The following is a 6,000-nucleotide window of genomic DNA, read 5'->3' on the forward strand; positions in this document are numbered from 1 at the left end:
AGGGTATTGGGAGGACAGGGTTAAACACACTCTCCCAAAGCACCATGTCCCCAATCTTCAAAGAGCCCATGGGGCTGCTCATTAGCAAAACCAAACCTATGGGAGATGATAATCACAGAACTCTCATACCACACCATATCTGGTCGGGCCCTAAGTAAATCACATATCAATCCTACAAGGTAAGCCAGTATTATTGTCTACTGCATTACAGGTGGGAGGTCAGAAGAAGCTGAAAAAGAGTAGCTTGTCTAAATGCCAGCTTGTGAGTTGATTGGCAGAGGCAAGACTTGAACGTAAACTCAAAGTGGTTTTCATAGCACAAAGGTATGAGAAAATGGTTCCCTGTCCCAAAAGGAATCTCACTCTCAATATCACACACACACACACACACACACACACACACACACAGCTGCAGCAACAGCCTCTAGACAATACTGTGCTGGACTGAATAGGGACAGTTTCTTTCCCTCTACTAAGTACAAGAGAGCTATCATTTTTAAAAGGCACTTCTTGCCTACTTAGCAAGGTTAATTTGCTTTTTCTTCACAGCAAAGCTATCTCCTGTCATTTACATGGGGCTAGGATATAGCTCTACTGATGCTGGATCAGAGCGGAACAGAATAACATCCAGGTTATTTTATCATTTGGAAGGGCTCTGAGACCATTAAAAAACCACTGTTTTTTGTAATTAGAACATGTCTTAAACTCTATCTATCTATCTATCTATCTATCTATCTATCTATCTATCTATCTATCATATTTATATACCACCTGATCAGGAGCGGAGCCACCATTGTGCAAACGGGTTCAAAGAACCTGGGCCAGCAATGGTAGGAGCTGCCGAAGTCCCGGGGGGGGGGGCGTGGCTCGGGCTCCAGAAGACCCCAAGCGAGCGTTTTTGCCTATCCTTTTCAGGCAATGTTTGCTGCCTGAAAGCATCTATTCCCCTTTCTCTCCCTCCAGAGAGGCCATGCCCACTTTGTGCGTCATGCTGGAGGGAGAGAAAGGGGAATAGATACGTTCAGGCAGCAAAGACTGCCTGAAAAGGATAGGCAAGCGCTTTCTCGAGGCTCCCGGTAGCCCGGGCGGGAGCTACATCCCATGCGTGTGACATCACACGCATGGGATGCCTTCAGAGGGGCCGCCAGGCGGGGCTAGACCAAGGCCACCGCTCGGCTGGCTCCGCACCTGTGCCTGATATGTGCATCTCTAGCTGGTGTACACAATTTAAAACACACACAAAATATATAATTCACTAAGAAAAATTAAAACAATTTCGTAGAATAAAAAGTTAAAACAATCTCATAGGATAAAAGCAATTAAGCAACTATTTTCACTTAAAAGCCTGAGAAAACAGGTGTGTCTTGAGGGTCAATATTGGTTACAGCCATTAGAGGGCAATGGTGTCCAAATAAAGCAGAGTGGGCACCAGTTTGTTCTTTAGTAAAGGTGCCTTTCTGCAAAGCAAGATTTGCAAAATGGGCCATACACGTTTAACAAGGAAATTAATTAAATTACCTAAGATCCAACAGAACAACTCACAATATTTGTAAAGTTTTGGTTCTGCTTGTGGACACTAAAATGGGGAAAATGTCAGGGCTGCAGGGGTTCCCTACGGATGGGATGGATCCCTGAGAAATATACGGAAACATCCTTCCTGTCTTTAAAAAAGTCCTGACTCCAACCAACCAAAAATCCCACCAACATTAAATGGCAGAAGCTGCGGGCTGCATATGGCCTTAATGCTGTTAAATGGCAGACATGGGCAGCAAAGAGCCGTGCAAAGGGATGAGCCCAAATCTTCCGGAGTTAGGTTTGTATATATGTATGTCACCTTGATCTTTGGAAAGGTGGCTAATGTTTTTAATATTAACTGGGCAAAAAGCCACCTTGTGAAATGATGGAGGTCTTACATTTAACAGGGGGAGAGCAATTGCCTCTGTTCAGCACAGCACAGCATCTTTCCAGTAGTTGTTGCTGATAGTGTGTGTTGGGGCTGGGGGCAGGCCTGAACATCATGAACAGGGTTGCTTCCTTTGCAGAGATACTCAGACAACTTCACACGAACATATAGGTGATTGACTGATTAATAAAAATAAATAATAAAATAAACACAAATGCTGAATATTTGTTGTTATTTGTTCTGCATATTTTATGATGCTACAACATGATTTTTATTTGATTATATTTCTATATACTTGTCCATGGTGTTTTATTGACTTATGCAGATCAAGACAATAAATGTTTTTCTCCACTTGAGCATGTAAGGGGGAAAGCCTCTTCCTATTCTAAATCTCTGCAGAAGTCGAAAGAATTGGCCTTGGAGAATGTGAACCCTGAGGCATGAGTTGCTGAGAACACTAGTTTCCCCAATAAGATCATTTTCTGAGAAAGAATGAATGCCCCTTTGCCTTTTAAAAGCTCACCAGAAGAGGAAGAGATGAATTGGGCCTCAGGCTGAAGGTAAGCAAGTGGTAGGCTCCCTGTTGCAGGTGTCTGTGGCCGCAAAAACATTGTCTTTAAGGTGCAACAAGACTCTTAACAAATGTATTGTAACATGAGCTTTTGTATATTACAAGCCACCACTTCATAAAATATTATCCTCATTTGGCAGGTATATACATGGGTATAAAGAAAACAAACAAATGCAAATAGGGGAGCCAAATGGCCATGAAATGCAAGGCCCCACTGTTGGCATTTATGCATCTTTTTCTCTCTGTGTCTATCTATATCTCTGCCAACTGAGAATAACAGTTTGACGTGCACCTGATAAAGTGGACGACTATAGAAGCTTATGCTACAATCAATGTTTCAGACTTGAAGGTGCCACCATGATAGAAAAACAGAACTTCCAGGATCAGAGGGAGCGTACCTGTCAATACCTATGACAACTAACAGTGGAAGATAGCGACCTCCATACCCTGCTTGTGAGTTTCCAGAAGCATCTAGCTGACCACTACTTGAAAGAGAATGCTGGACCAGAGCTTGGTCTGATTCAGCAAGGCCATTCTTGTGTTCTCACATTTCTCCAATGACAGGCATGTCTGAATATTCCTAGTGCAATCTTTTGGGCTCGTTGTTGGCTTTCAAGAGAACCTTAAAGACTTACTTGTTGGGCCTGGCCTTCCAAGGTTTTTGAATTGCTTTTAGGTATTTTTAATTGATTTTAAATGGCTCTGAACTGTATTAAGTTTCTTTTTATATTGTTGTAACCTGTTTGTTTTAAATTGTGTTTGTTCTTGTATTTTACTTCTTGTGCACCGCCCAGAGCCCTTGGATGGGGTGGTATAGAAATGTAATAATTACTTACTTACTTACTTAATTAATTAATTACTAATCCACCCAGCACAGCTGCTGTTTAACCTGGGCAGAGCTTGTACAGTACACAGTGACTGTACCGAGTCACGATCCCCCTGCCTTCTTCTTAGGAGCCACTTGTGCAGTTCCCCATCAGCTGCTTGCTCTTTGTTAACTGTTTGTCAATGGCACATGTCAGCACTGTACCTATGTGGGACAGGATGTAGCTGTTAGTCATTCTCTTCCACCATGTCCTTGTCGCTCTATTCTGTGCTGCGACTGCTGTCCCAACCTTTGATAAGAGATAGTTATTGTGCTTTCAAGTCTGCCTCCAAAATAAGCGGCTTACTTTCATCTGTGCTTGATTGCCAAGGTCAGAGGCAGAAAGGCCAAGTCAGGCTGCCATTTGGCTAATGAATAATAGGAACTTGCTGAGACTAACAGTTCTCTGGATCCAGTGAAATGCATTCTATATATTTGTAATTCGATTGGGTGAGGGTCAAAGAAAATTCCAAATCTCCAACATCTTTCATGGGAGGAAAAGACGCCTACCCTTCTCAAAAACAAATCTCAAATTTGGGATAGTGGGATACCCTGGGTCAAGCAAAGGAACAGTCCAGCTCCTCGGAAGTAAGACAAACAGGCTGGAGGGTTTGCCTGCAATGTATCTTCTTTGGCAAGACACAGAAAGAAGCAAGGTTACAAAGCCCTCAAAAACATTTTGCAAAATAGAGTTGGTTGTCCTTTGATCACTAACACGAATAACAGGCTAACGTGACTTGGATCCAGCTCAGTTGAAGGCATATTTGGCTGACTCACACGTCCATCTCTTGATGATGGCAACATCCTAGAGAGAACTCCTCAGAGTATCTGAGTTATTTAGACTCAGACAGTCTAGAGGGGGAACGTCTATTCTCTCCAGCTAAAGAGGTACAAGGAAGGGTATCGCCCGCCTACTGAAAAGAGTCTTAGGGCCAGTTCAGTTGAACCCTGACCATGTTGGGTCTGTGAAAAGAATGTGCCTGCCTTGATGCCACTGAAGGATGCACTGACGCAATCTCGGCATGACCTCTAATAGCCTGTGAGAGGTGTTCATCAGAATCGCCCCTACAGATGCACTGCAGAACCCTACACAGATTTTTATCTGAACCTGACTCTGTCAGTTAATCGGTTGATCAATTAAATGTACATTTGAATAAAACAATATTCTGCAGAAGAAAATCTTTACTTTTAGATGTAAGCACCATCTTATAAGAAGCGTTTCCTCATGTATGTGAGAGAATAAGGACTGCCTCTTATAAGATGGTGCCTGCCACATTTAATGCATTTTTGTATTTAAAATACTGTTTTTGATCTGTTGCCTAATTATTTGGAAACACTTCTCAGCTCAATTAAAATATTTAAATCAGTTAATCTAATTGTTTAATTGACTAAACACTGCGGCCCTTAGTGATGGTGCGGTGCATCATCATTTCACTTTCTCAAAGAAGAAAAATTATTTACACATCTGTAAATAATTGGATCGATGAAAACAAATTAGTTGATTTGTCTACTAATAGTAGATTTGTCTTATGGAGCAAAAGGAAATCAAGGAGAGGAAGATTGCTCTCTAGAGCAGAGGCAGGCAAGATCTACACATGCAGTCCAATGAGCCGGTACAACCCTGAGGTGGAACAATGGACTATACCACTTCAGGCTACAGGTGGGTCTATAGGGCACCATCTTTGAATGCTCCACATGCAAACATATCCCCTGAAACTATAAAGCTAGCACAGCAGGGAAACGTTCCTAACTCAATTCTCTTCCTGCCAGAGACACTGTTGGAAATAAAATTAGTGATGTTGCCAAAGTTTGTAGATACTGGGCTTGTAGTATGCACTTATGCAGATCATAATGTTCAGCTGAATTTATGAGGTAAAGGTCATGCCACCAAGGGTTCATCTTCAACTCAGAGTAAAACCAAGGCCCAGCAATGGCACTGTCCCAGATACCAAGGATCCTAGGCAATGTACTATTTCCCAGGGCATCTGAGTCTTTAGTATATAGATGTACGATGCCCTAGAAACTATTGGTGGCTTCACATGACACTGTGGTGATTACAGTTCTGCCAGCCACCAGTTCCTGGCCAACATAATTGTGGGCAGTTACCACTGCCAAGGTAATTCTTATAAACAAGGTAATTTTTGCAGTCATTGAGGCTATTCTCATGACCAGCTGAAATTGGGCTAAGGGAGCCCAGCCTGGTTTTGGCTGGTCGTGTGCCGCAACAGGAGTCATGCAGCTCCCGGCAGCAGGCCTGCTTAAATGCCCCGACCCTATAGTTGTCCACTTTATCAGGTGCACGTGCGCTCCATTAACACCATTTCCCTGCTCATGTGTCATTGCAGCATGGCTCTGCACCGCAGTGACTCACAAGTACCCCCCAACCAGGAGGCTACAAAAGCCTCCTGGTGTTGGGGGACTCCCCAGAATTCCCCACACACTCAGGCGGGGCATGCTGGGACTTCTGGGGGCCAGGGGGCCCTCAAACCCCACCGCCCCAACTGGCTCCATGAGAGAGCCAGTAACCGTGTGAGCAGCTGATCCAGCTACCCAGGGAGGGCTCCCTGCTCGTCTGCGGGGAGAGCGGGTCTAGCCTGCTCTCCCTGCAGAACCCTTTTAGGCTCTCCACTTCCCAAAGGCATCTGGTTAGCCACTGAGGGA

This window comes from Hemicordylus capensis, chromosome 5 (assembly GCF_027244095.1).
Source record: "Hemicordylus capensis ecotype Gifberg chromosome 5, rHemCap1.1.pri, whole genome shotgun sequence".
NCBI classification, from domain to species: Eukaryota; Metazoa; Chordata; class Lepidosauria; order Squamata; family Cordylidae; genus Hemicordylus; species Hemicordylus capensis.